The sequence below is a fragment of the Durio zibethinus genome, chromosome 2 (assembly GCF_047325235.1).
Source record: "Durio zibethinus cultivar Kanyao isolate XHJ-2024 chromosome 2, ASM4732523v1, whole genome shotgun sequence".
In the NCBI taxonomy this organism is placed as follows: domain Eukaryota; kingdom Viridiplantae; phylum Streptophyta; class Magnoliopsida; order Malvales; family Malvaceae; genus Durio; species Durio zibethinus.
The window spans coordinates 3923674-3936517 of record NC_143163.1 but is presented as its reverse complement, the minus strand read 5'-3'; the positions used below and the strand labels follow the sequence as shown (position 1 = coordinate 3936517).

The 12844-nt window shown below is 27.9% G+C and overlaps 1 pseudogene across 1 annotated transcript; it reads right to left on the bottom strand.

The window, feature by feature from the left end:
* Positions 1-14: 14 nt before the first annotated feature.
* Positions 15-2609, bottom strand: LOC111308271 (transcription factor HHO6-like; annotated as a pseudogene). Its single transcript, XR_016329303.1, has 5 exons — positions 2268-2609; positions 1755-2014; positions 1272-1647; positions 718-794; positions 15-559 (listed from the first exon to the last, which is right to left on the bottom strand). The product of XR_016329303.1 is annotated as a transcription factor HHO6-like (transcript).
* Positions 2610-12844: the final 10235 nt, after the last annotated feature.

Genomic DNA, 12844 nt, shown 5'->3' with positions numbered 1-12844 from the left:
GGAGAAGCTATAGCTTTATCATATGGGAATAGTGCTCATGTTTCTTCCATGAAAACATGGATCACAGTTGGAATTCTTGTACTAGTTCCGGAAGAAAACAAAAACTCGATTCAAGATCGAAGGAAAGCTAATCCTGCAAAATTTCATAGCCTCTCTCATTTCTCAAGATCCTTCTCCTTTATGTATAATATAGTAATATTATATTATAATTTTTATGATCACGAACTCCTCCCGTGTATACTTTTGTCTGCAAAATTCATGGTGGATAAACTCTGTACATCATCTTTTACAGGTTTGTGAATATGGCTTTTCCCGCTGTAGCTCTCAGATTTTGCATTTCATCATCTTCCATGCTGTCACCTCCTGTAGTGGAGGTCCCTCTAGTGTTTGTGGCCAACTGGAGAGGACCTTGAGGAGAACCAGACTGGGAACTGCTCCCATTGGAGGAATCTCCATACTGATCTTGGGACATCCACAGACCACTCCCCAAAACAACGACTGATTGATTTTCAGGGGTGGTTGTGGAAGGTGCAAGTCTTCTTGTGTGAAGTCTGTATTTCTGGAAAGTCACAGGAAAATTCTCCCATCAATATTCTTCCGTAAAAATACTTCAGAAAACCATTAATCTCTGGAAAATAGTAAGACACTGGACATTTCTTTTTTTCACTCATTTCCAGAGATCAAACTACTAAGAAAGAAGTGGATCTAAGAACCCACCTGCAAATGACTCTTAACTTCATCATTGGTCAATCCTTCTACTTGCATAAGTTCCCTAATCTGCTTTGGAGTGGCTGCTACAAAAAAAATTCAAAAACTTTGACTTAGAAACTTGAAAGTAAAAGAATCAAAGAGTTAATTGCCATGAAAAAGAACATTGCAATTCAATGATCCCAACAGAATGATTAAAACTACAGAATCTCCAGTTTCCTGTAAGTATCTTTTATCCTCCATGATCTCAAACCAAACGAATTATACATATATAATTCATACACATATCTCTTAGCCAGATTAAAAAAAAAAAATCGTGTTCGACTCTAATCTATACTTTCCTTCTCTAAAGAGAAATCAGATTGAGTGATAAAAGAAAAGAAAATTGCTATTAAGAGGTGCTGCTTCTTGCGAATCCAATCCTCCATTGACCAAACTTCTTAATTCTCATCTACTAGAACAATAAATAATCCAACTCAGTACAAGAAAAAGAAGATCCAAGAACAACAAAATCCAAATCGTCACTGGCTAAGTACATTACCAATTGACCTTCATATCCTCACCTTGAGAGCCTCCTAACTGCTGCAAGGCATTGACAAATCGGCGATGCAACTCAGGTGACCAGCACCTCCTTTGCTTCCTAGCAGTCTGCTGTTGTTGCTGCTGCTGATGGGACAGCGGCTGTGGTCCAGACCGAAAATTTGACTGAGCATTGGGGGCAGATGAAGAAACTGCTCTGCTACAACTTGTCCTTGATCCCGTAGAACCCGATTCCTCTTCCAAATTCTTGATTCCAGGAGTCAAAAGCGTTAGTACATGACCTGGTATCTCCTCTTTCTCTTTTTTCCTCACTGCAAAACCCAAATTTGCCTTTAACGGTATAAACGCTCTCGCTCCTCCCCTGTGTTTACGTCCTTGGAATGGATCTTCATCGTTTCTCTGTTGTAAACCAAGAAACAGTATTCAATCTTTAGCGAATTTATTTCATTATAAACTACACTTGTTTGGCTTAAATGTGGTGTCTTCTTTTCTTTATTTTGAGGTACCTTAGTATCTAGTTTGTGATCAGTGGAGCGACAATCATCATCATCAGTGTTCCAAAGCTGAACGGAACTCATCCAATTTTTCTTGTCCTTATTATTATTGCAGTTGTTAGAATCTTTTTCTTTTTTGGTGGTGATTAACGCCCCATCTTCTTCACTGTGATTATTTTCCTTCTTGTTCTTCAATGGAATAAATTCTTCTAAAACTGGTTTCACATTTCTTGACATACATTGCACTAACTCCTCTTTCAAAGCTACAATCGCTGCAAGCAAACAGAAAATCAAAATTGCATTTAATAAATTGATTAGAATCTCCAAACGACCAAAACCCAAGTTACAGAAACTTACTATTTTAACCAAAACGATCAAAAAACCAAAAACCAAGCTGAATACATAAACGTTTTTCAATCAAAACTCTCAATCGAGAGCTGGGGCTTTTTTTCAAAAAAAAAAATCAAAAGAGAACCCATTAATAAGAAAAAAAATGTGTGATTTAAATTGATTGAAAAAACGAACCATCGTTCAAAAGGAGCATGCAAAGAGGAAGTTCACGTTTAAAAGCATCGATCTTTCTCATTTCTTCTTCCAATCCTTTGATAAAAGCATCGAGTTTTGAAACCTTGTCAGAAACGTTTCCGATTATTGAAACCTCCTTGAGAAAATTACTGATCGTTTTGGGTACAAAAGTTGGTCTAAAATCCAAGCTCAGTTCTGGTGGAACCGAACCCATTTTCGATTCCTTCTTTTTTTCTCTCACAATTCTTCTCCCTTTTCTTCTCCTTCCTTTCGGTTCTTTTCTTTTCTTTTTTATCTGTTGAAACTGTGAGGAACGGAGGTGAAATGAGGAAGGAAAGCGCTGAGATCTGTGAATGAATATATAGAGAGGGTAAAGGGATTTATTTATCAATTTATTTATTTATTTATTTATTTATAAATAATGTATGTGTAGAGTGAGAGAGAAGTGTTTGTTGTTTGGAGAGAGAGAAAATTAAAGAAAAGTAAATTTTGATTTCATGGAGGGTAGTGGTGAAATTTGGAAGGCGAAGATTCTGTTTGCGGTTTTTTGGTTTTAAAAGTCACTTTCGCGTCGTCGCATATCCTATCCATCACTCGCCCATCGGTCCGAGTTCACTCACCCTTTAACCCCAGTTAAACATAAGGCTTTTACTTTGCTATTTTTTTAAATAAAAAAAAAAATTTTTTTTCCCTAATAATTGGGTAATTTCCTTTCAAAACTCAATAAATGCATATTTTCACGTCAATTAATCTGATATATCATACTCTAATACGTAATTAATAATGATTGTCACGTTGGCATGTATAAAATCTTTAATTATTTGATAAAATAATTACGATTAATTGATTGTTTAAGGCCTAATTAACTTTTTAATATTTAAGGATGCAAGCGAGATGATATGAGGATTGAGGTGGTAGTGTATTTCCGGTCCGCATTCTAGACACAAAGGAAAAAACTTTTTCTCCATTTTCACAGTATTTAGTTGGAGTAAAGAATCCATGTTCCTCACTTTTTATTTTTAGGATTTTTTTAAATTTAATTATTATTAGTTTTTATAATTGAGATTGAAATTTATTTTATTATATTAACATAAGTTAAAGGATAGTTTTATCGTTTCACATTTAAACACAAATTTATATTTTAAAAAATTATAATATAAATAATTATGTGTATCGAAAACAAGCAAGATTAAGTTTATATTATTCGTTTTTATCTTCATTTTTTTTATCCAATGAGAATTATAAATCCTTCAATCTTCAAAAAAAATTTTTTATATAAATCCTTTTTTATTGGGGCAAAAAATAAATTTTTTTGTTAAATTTGAACAAAATTGAAATCTCTATTTTAATTATAATAGTCTTTTAAAGAATTTTTATCGGTGTCCATATTTCATCCATCCTTTAGAGCAATAAATTTTCAATTAGACAAAATTTAAATTTTAATATCTACAATTTCTTTCGTAAGTTTTAATATACAAAAAGATTAATAAACTTTTATAACTGTAATGATATTTGGAAATTTCTATACTTATAAATTACATTAAAATTTGAGACATAACCTAAACATGATATATTACTGTTCAATTAATTAGTAACTTTATTATTTTATCCTTTCCTGTGAATATTTTGTTCTTGAAATTCTTTTCATAGGTTGCTTGTTTTAGGATTAATATTTTATTTTAAAATTAATGTTATAAATAATTTTTGAATTATAATAAAATGTTTAATATATATAGTATTTGAATTTTAAATATTTTTAATATAATACTTGAATTATAAATTTATTATCTAATTTAATATTTAAAGAATTATATGTTATATATCATTATTTAAAATTAATAACGTTAATTAATTAATAAATTTATAATTCAAATATTACATTAAAAATTTTTTTAATTTAAACATTATTATAATTCATAAATCATTTATACCATTAAATCCTTTATTTTATCTAAGAAAATGCTAAACCCAATTAACGGCGGCTGAACTCAAGAGACGACAGAGCCAAAGCCAGTTGTGAATTGGAATTGGAATCTCTCTTATATGGTACAAATAGTACAATGACTGCTTTTTTTTTTACCAAACTTGCCTTTTGCTTGTTGAAATTCCCAGCTCAATTTTTTTAAACATTCGGCTTTTTAAGATTCTTCAATAGTTTTGAAAATGAAAGGCCCGTTGAAATGAAAATGGAATTTCCCAAAGTCATTATTGTAATTATTACCACTTTGGTTAGGTCACTTACCTCTTTCTGGTTCAATTAATGTTTATGATTGTAATTAACTTGTACTACCATTAACTATTCAATTACTTTCCTAAAAAGTATTTTGTGAAGTGTTGATATAATTCCATGCTTACATTTATCTCTTTTTAGATGGTCCAATTTATTTCTTAAAATTCAATGTATATACATATATTTTATGTAATAAATTTTGATTTAAAAGTCTTTAAAATAATAATTTAATAAAAAAATAAGTCCTTATAATAGTGATTATAATAGTTAATCTCAAGCAAAGCTTTCTCTAAAAGAAAAAATTGGAAGGACAAGTTAGTGAAGAAAATGGTTGTTCAAATCCTAAACCAAGTCAAAACATCATGTCTTTTGATTGACTTTGTTGAATTCACATATGGAATGAATTGAATCATTATCAATCATCGAAAAAATGGTCTAAGCATATAGTAAAATTTAATTTTCAAATCTCATTTTGTATGATTTTTTTTTTATTTTATATACAATTTATTTAATTATATGATATTTTATTTTTTTAATAAATAAATTTTCATATAAATGTAATACTTATGCCTAATTTCATTAAAAAAATTGAATTCGTTTGTAACACTAACATATGGAATTGGTCAATTTGAATTCACCATTAAGAAATATTTTAAGTCCTTGATTGAATTTCATTGCATTTTCAATGCCATATAGTTAAACTCATTATATTTTCAGTTAAATCAAAATATCAATTTTAATAAGATAAAATTAATATAAATTTTTTATTAAAATTTTTTAATTTTTTAATCAACTTTAATAATTTTTTTAATTATAACTATAATAAATTTTATAATATTTTTAATTTTACTACAATTAATTTTATCATTCATTGAAATGAAGCCATAAAATGAATTGCAGTCATGGAAAATGGAAGAAAATATAATATATAAATAATCAAATTGTGGAAATAAAGTACTGAAAATAATAAAAAATTCCAACTTTTGATGAGAGATTGGTCAACACTCAAGGACCATTTGGTTCGTGGGAGAAACAAAACAAAAGCCACGCGATATGGAATTTGAAGGCGTAGTATTTGTCCATAGAGATTCAAACACGTGTATTATATTTATTTACCCATTATTTTAGTAATAAAATACTAATAACAAAAGGGTTTATGTTGTTTAAGATTCTCTTTTCATTTTTCAGGTTTCGAGGAGGGAATCCCCGCTTTCATACCTAATCTAGTTTAATTGGTGGATTACAAAAGTTTGGATTTTTTTTTTTTGTTGATTTCAAAATCAAAAACTTAAATATTTGATAATTTAAAATATGATATAATAATACAATATAAATATAATTTAAAAAATAATAATAATTATATGATTTTAATAAAATAAAAAATATAATGTATATTTTTATATAATCATAAATTATAATATATAATTTTTATTTAAAATATAATATAAATATATAAATTTTAATATTTATATGATATAAATACATAAATCATTAAATTTATTTGATTTTATCTCAAAGGTCCGATAACCACCCAAATCTATCTTTGGGGTTTTAGCATAAACCAGTTGTTGCCACGACAAAGAGGGAAAAGAAACCATTTTCTAATTGATTATGCTTTAATCATATCTATCCAAAGTGGTTTCCAATCCACCTATGATTTTTACAAAATTAAAGACTTCATAGGGTTTAAATTGGGTGTTTCATGCTTATTTACAAATTTTAAAATAATATTTTGAACATCCAAAAAATAATAATACTTACATATAAAAGTCAAGTGTGGTGTATCTCGACCGCCATCACTATATAGTTTAACTAACACTATTTCATTTTATTTATTTTAAAATATATATTGTTTGCAAAGAAAATAATTCTTAATTATCATCATATGATATTTCTAAAAAATTAAAAATAAGATTCATTATCAACATACAAATTCCCACGTAATATTAAATTCAAGAATTGAAAACATTAAAAAGAATTTCAACATAAAAAATGAAAAAGAAAAAAAATACAAATGTATTAATAAAAATTACTAGTTAATATTATTGAGACTACAATTTTATTTCAAATTTAATATTAATATATCAATTGGATTAGAACTTAGCTAATTAAAACCAATACCTAATAAAATTTTTAATTGTTTTCTAATTTTGTTATAAATATTAAATTAAAAATAATTTTAAAATGTAATAAACAACCACGATCATTTTATCAGTTAAAAAAAGTTTCACATCTTTTCTCTTATACATATTATAAATTATAAATTTGTATATACCATACAATAATAAAGCAATTGGTATTTTTTATTTAAATTTATTAAAATTTAAATTTTGATAATTAAAATTAAAAATTTAATATTTTATCAACAAAATTTCCGTTATTATAGACAATTATTGGTAATTGGTATAGTTTTTCATGAAAGGTTGGTAGTAGAGTTGTTGGAGGGTGGAAGCAATTTCAAAGCTGAAACTTCGATTGGAAAATGGGCACCAAACTACCCATGATTGGCTGGTGTTGAACACTTTCCCTTAAAGAAAAATGTCAAAACCAAAGAAAAAGAACGACATTTTAAAAAATTAAAAACCAAAACCCAAAAACCGGGCTCGTTTGAAGCATAGAGATAAGGAATCTTTTAGATGTTTGGGACCCAACTTTGATATTCCCTGAGATGTCAGTCGCTGTTGTAAGGAGAGGAAAGATGAGAAAAGATGCTCGCTTTTTTTCCCTAAAAAGGCCAAGCTTTTCCAGCCATTAGATTCCCCCAAAAAGAATCTCTCTCTCTCCCTCCACCGAATTCTTTCACCCAATTAAATATTTTTAATTATTCTCTCCCTCTTTACAAATTTTTTTTGGATCCACTCCCATTTTATTTATAATAATCAAATTTAAGTTGATGAGTTTTTCTTCTTTTTTTTTTTGGGAATTTTCAATTCCATCCGAAACGTGCAGTCAGGATTGGATCCACTCCGATGTCTCGCATCTCCATTGGTTCTGTCAGTTGCTTGTAACCAAGATTCTATTTGTGTCTGGTTTTTATGTTACCAATATTGCCCTTCGTTTTATCAACTATTATCACCTTTTTAATTATTAAACATAAATTCATTTACTACTAGTAATATTCACTGTCAAGCCATTTTGGGAAAACAAATTAAAAATTAAATCACTGTATTCAACTCAAGTAATTTCTCCTAAAATTAATTGCAACTTTGAAAGGTAAAATGATAAAAAAAAATTTACCACAATTATTTTGAGTGATTTTATTCTATTATCAAAAAAATTTTTCTAACAAGAATGAGATATTGTGTTCATACCGAGAACGAAATCGCTCAATTAGTAAAAAAAAAATTATTTGATCTTTGTAGAAAGCATTTTGAAAATAAAATGTTAAATATATCAAATTTATATGGAAAAGTGAGTTTGTAAGATTGCTTGAACAAAAAATTTGTTCCAAACAAGATCTAAAGATAAGAAAGTTTAATCATATTGATCTGAGAGTTTTTTTTTTTTTTCGTTTTTACAACGTCGAATTATGAATAAAGATAAAGTATACATTGTTACGCTTCAAATTTTATCCAAACTTTGAAGAAAGATTGATTGTTTTATGTGTCATATTGGTGAGTCTTGAGACAAGGATTGAAATGTCTATCCCTTTTCAAACTCACTTCCCGTTTTGTTTTCTCAAAGATATATAGATTAATAAGTGAAAAACTTTTTGATCAATTTTGGTTCAAAATTATCATGAGTTTCGACTTGAAAAACAAAACCCATGAAGTTCATTAGTTTTCTTTTTTTTTTTTTTTTATCTAAGGTTATCAAAAATTAAAATTTGATCATTGAAATTAAAATTTTAATATTTTACTAATAAATCATACGGTTGCTGACAAATTTAATCAATAATATTCCATTTTTTTCATGGAGGTGTGCAAAGAATTTGTTGTAGAATATGGTTCCATGCATTCTCTCAAGACTTCCAAAATTGATTGGTGAATGGTGGCATGTATATCTGATTCCTCGAGATCATGATTAGAGTTTGGATGGATGGACATATAATATTCAATCATTCTAAAAATATACCACGTTTTGCTCCTTGGCCTTGCTATTATCATCCTCTTTTGAAACATGTTTACTACAGTAATTACCATACCATACAACTGTGAAATCATTTTGGTTATAAGCCAAGAATATACATATATATATATATATATATATAAATGTATATTGAAGCATTAAAATTGAAAATCTATTTATCAAAATTAATTTATAATTGACCACGTTTTTTTGTTAATAAATCGATCACTTTGATTCATCAAATATATATAAACCCGTTCATTATGAAGCAAATGGTCAATGAATAAAGATAGCATGATCTACCATTTCTCCATATGTTCCCCTAAAAGTGTCCATTTTCATATAATAAAGTTTTTTTTATTACATCAAGAAAATAAAATCCTAGTACAAAAAAGGGGAAGCCTGATTCGAAATCAGGCTCTTGATATTCTCTCAAATGTTTTTAACCAGTAGGCTAAAAGCTTAAAGATAGTAAAGTTTCTTTTTAGTCATGAGATATGGAGTCTTTTAGGTCTAAAAGGGTTAAGTCATGTTGCATGTTTAAATTGTATGTAGCAATTCTTTAATAATTACGTGAAATTAAAGGTATAAGTTTTTAAAAAATAAAAATGCATCATGTGTTAAATTGTTCGATTTAAAAATTGAATTGCTAGTAACAAATGATCAAGGAAAAAACTTGAAATCCTTTATGATAAAGTTAAAAATATAAAAAAATTATAATCATGATAAAATACTACATTCATATAAGAAATCATTGAATTAAATTATACAAATAAACCAACTAATAAATCAATACATAACTGAAAAACCTAATATAAAATTAGATCAAACCTACAAATAGGTAACTCTCGAAAGACATGAATTAAAAATTTAGTTATGTACATTCCAAGAAGGTAGAGGGTATTTTAATCAGTTTGATTATAGATGATGTTTTCCTTGTTATATAATATTCTTCAATCTAAGTGAATATTTGGGTGGTCAAAGAATAATAAGATTCTCTCAATTAATCCCTGCTTAGCAATGGAATTAAAAGACAAGAAGAGGAGTAGTGGTAGAGAAAACAGATGAGTTCTTTGGTTTAAAGAGCCAGCTCTACTAGTCCAAAAGCATAAGAAAACAAGGGAGAAGAAAACATGAAAGTAAATCCAAATTGTGAATCTTGGTTTGCAAATATTTCATGGCTTCATGAACAGAAACCTAACAAAAATATTCAATTGGCTAAGTTTTGGGTTGCTGAAAAATCCAAGCTTAGCAAAGTTGTTTTTGCCAAATATCTACTCTACAAGCATTTATAACACATAATGAGTTGGGGTAAAAAATGATTGACCATTACTACTGGCATGCAGCTCTCTACTTATTTGACTAGCTTTATTTTTTTTCTACTATATTATTTAAGTTTAATTTCTTTTTTCAAACTATTTTAAGTACATAAAATCATCTAAAAGCTAAGAAAATTTCTTTTGATATTTTTACTTGGAGTTGGACTTTTGAAAGACAGATCTGTCAATCTCTACTCATCTTCTGCCATTGAAGCTACATGTATAGGAGGTGATTGACAATGGAAGGACTAGCTGGTTGAAAGGAAATGAGCTCATTTCCCTTTCACTATCATCAAGAAAGTTACAAACCCCAACTAGAAAATTGAATCCAAACAACAATTTAAGATACCTCATTTAAGAGGGTTTTTCGAACAAGACACGCTCAAATTCCTTATCAAAAACCAAAACCCATCTTCCTCAAAAGCATCTTTCACGTGATGACAAGTCTCATTGTTTCATTCACGGCGTTTTTCTGACCCTTCTTCATGAGGGAATCTTTTTTTAAAGAAATGAAAAGATGGTTGCAAAAGATTTAACAATTTCTTGCCTCGGTTTCTAAGGATGTTTCTGTCATTTAGGGTTTTGGGTGTCTTTGTCTACTTTAAATGAGTTGTTGAGTGGCATTATTATTCGTGCTTTGTCCTTGTTAGAATCCACTTAAACCTGGCCCCCTCCCCTAACATCATCATTTTTTTCCTCCTTGATTCTTTTTTCTCATCTCACTGAACTTACCCCTTCCCAATTTCATCATCAACAGATGGATTTCAATTCTATGAAAGATAAGGAATATTGGTTTTTTTTCCCACACTCATTATATGTATTTTTTATATGAAAGATCATAATTTAAATTTTTTAAATTTTAAATTTTAAATCCATTACACATCATTGATTTTATGAAATATAAAAAATTTTGATTTACTTTCATTACACTTTTATCTTATTTTAAACGAAATATGATAATTCATGTAATTATATTATTTAAAATATTAAAAATTTATATATTCGTGATATGAAATAAAAATATAAAATATTTTTTTATTTTTATAAACTTAAATAATTTTTATTAAAATTTTAATTATTATTATTTTTATATTTTTTATTTATATAAAATTTTACCACATCATCAAATCATATTTGAAAAAGCCTATGGACAGATAATTGATAATCGCTTTGATTTGACTCGAAAATGGTGGTTAAAACTGGCCTTACATTCATTGAATTTTCAGTGTAGTCAAATGATTAGTAGTACAAGTAATATTACTTCATTTGCATCAACAACTACAGTCCCACAGTGATTATTCTATCCCCTTTGTGACTCCATCATGTGTTCCACACTGGACCGCAACTCAATTTTACTTCCCTCCAAAATAATTAAAATTTGGCCCTTTTCACCCCATTGATTAATTCCAGGTTGTATAAATGGTTACTTTCAATTAACTTTACCACCGCATCAAGTTGGAACCCTTTGAAATCCCATCGAAATCTATGCTTTTTTTTTTTTTTTTTGAGATTTTGTTAATGTGTTCTAAAAATTAATTTTAATGCATGGAAAAAATATATTTACTTAATATGGCAACATTAAAGAATTATTTAGAGCATTCATTAAAAAAAAACCTAATTTTCATTTTTTTTTTTATGAAATCGTTTGTTAACCAATACAATTGGAGTTGATGTGTTAGGTATTATCAAACTAGTCATGGACTAGGATTTGAAGGCAGTTGGCTCAAAGAAGAAAAACGTGAAGGGAAAAGTTTTTTCTTATCAATTAAGGTTTGATTTTTGTGAGAAAATTTTAAAAAATAAAACTTTTAAGTACATCAAGTCGTCGATGTAAAATAGTGTGTTCTTAAAATTGATTTAAGATAGAATTAGACGTAAGTAAAGGTTGAGGACACATTTGAGTGCATTACCAAATAAAAATAAATAAATTTCCCATACATAAAGCACTTAATTGTACAGGAAAAGTATACAATCTAGCAGTCGAAATTAAATCCCTAGCTTAGAATTTTCATGTAGTTGCCCAAATAGGTGGGTACAAGGAGAGTGCACAAATGAAAGCTTGCTAGTATGTATATTTCAATTTTTATTTGTTTTGGTTAGGGTGATAACAATTTATATTAGATTAAATTTAGTTTTTTTTTATAATATATAAAATTTTAAATTTTAATCCAAATTTAAACCGAACTTTTATATAATTTAATTTGAATTCTATCGCTTCCATCCATCAAATTTTTAAATTTAAATTTTTCATTTTTTATATATTATTTTGATATAAGTTTTAATATATTTAAATATAAAATAAATAATTTTATTTTATAAAAATTTTAAAAATTTATAATTCAATTTTATTTTATTTTTATTTAAAATTTGATTCAAATTTAATATATAAATTTAATATCCAAAATAACTAAAAAAAATTAATTCAAATGTTATAATTTTAAATCAATTTCTGATTTTTTAAAATTTTCTTTCTCACTCCTAGTCGTGGTCCGTATAATTCAATTTGGGGATGGTAGTGTGGTACACAACGTGGGCGCACAGTCGGATGGTGTGCGTGGTTGGCAGATCATGAACTGATAGATCATAGAATCGGCTCGCCGCATACCGACGGCGGTGCTTTTAACATTTCGAATACTGATGGGTCCCATACTTCAAAAGATTCCCTCCTTTTGTTCTGTTTTCTTTTTTATGTAATTTAATTTCACATCATCAATCACTGAGATCACTCTCTCGCCCACACTGGCCCTCCACTCCTTCACTCATTACCCCTCATTGTTCATAAAAAATAACATACCCAAAAAAACAAAAATGATAAAAAAAATCTACAAAATTACTAATTGATCTTCAATTTGTTAAAAAAAACAAAAGCTTGAGAAAGATTCCAAAATTATGCAATTTGATGGTTCTCAATCTCTCATCAGCTATGAAAAAAAAAAACCAAAGGGAATAATGCAATGATA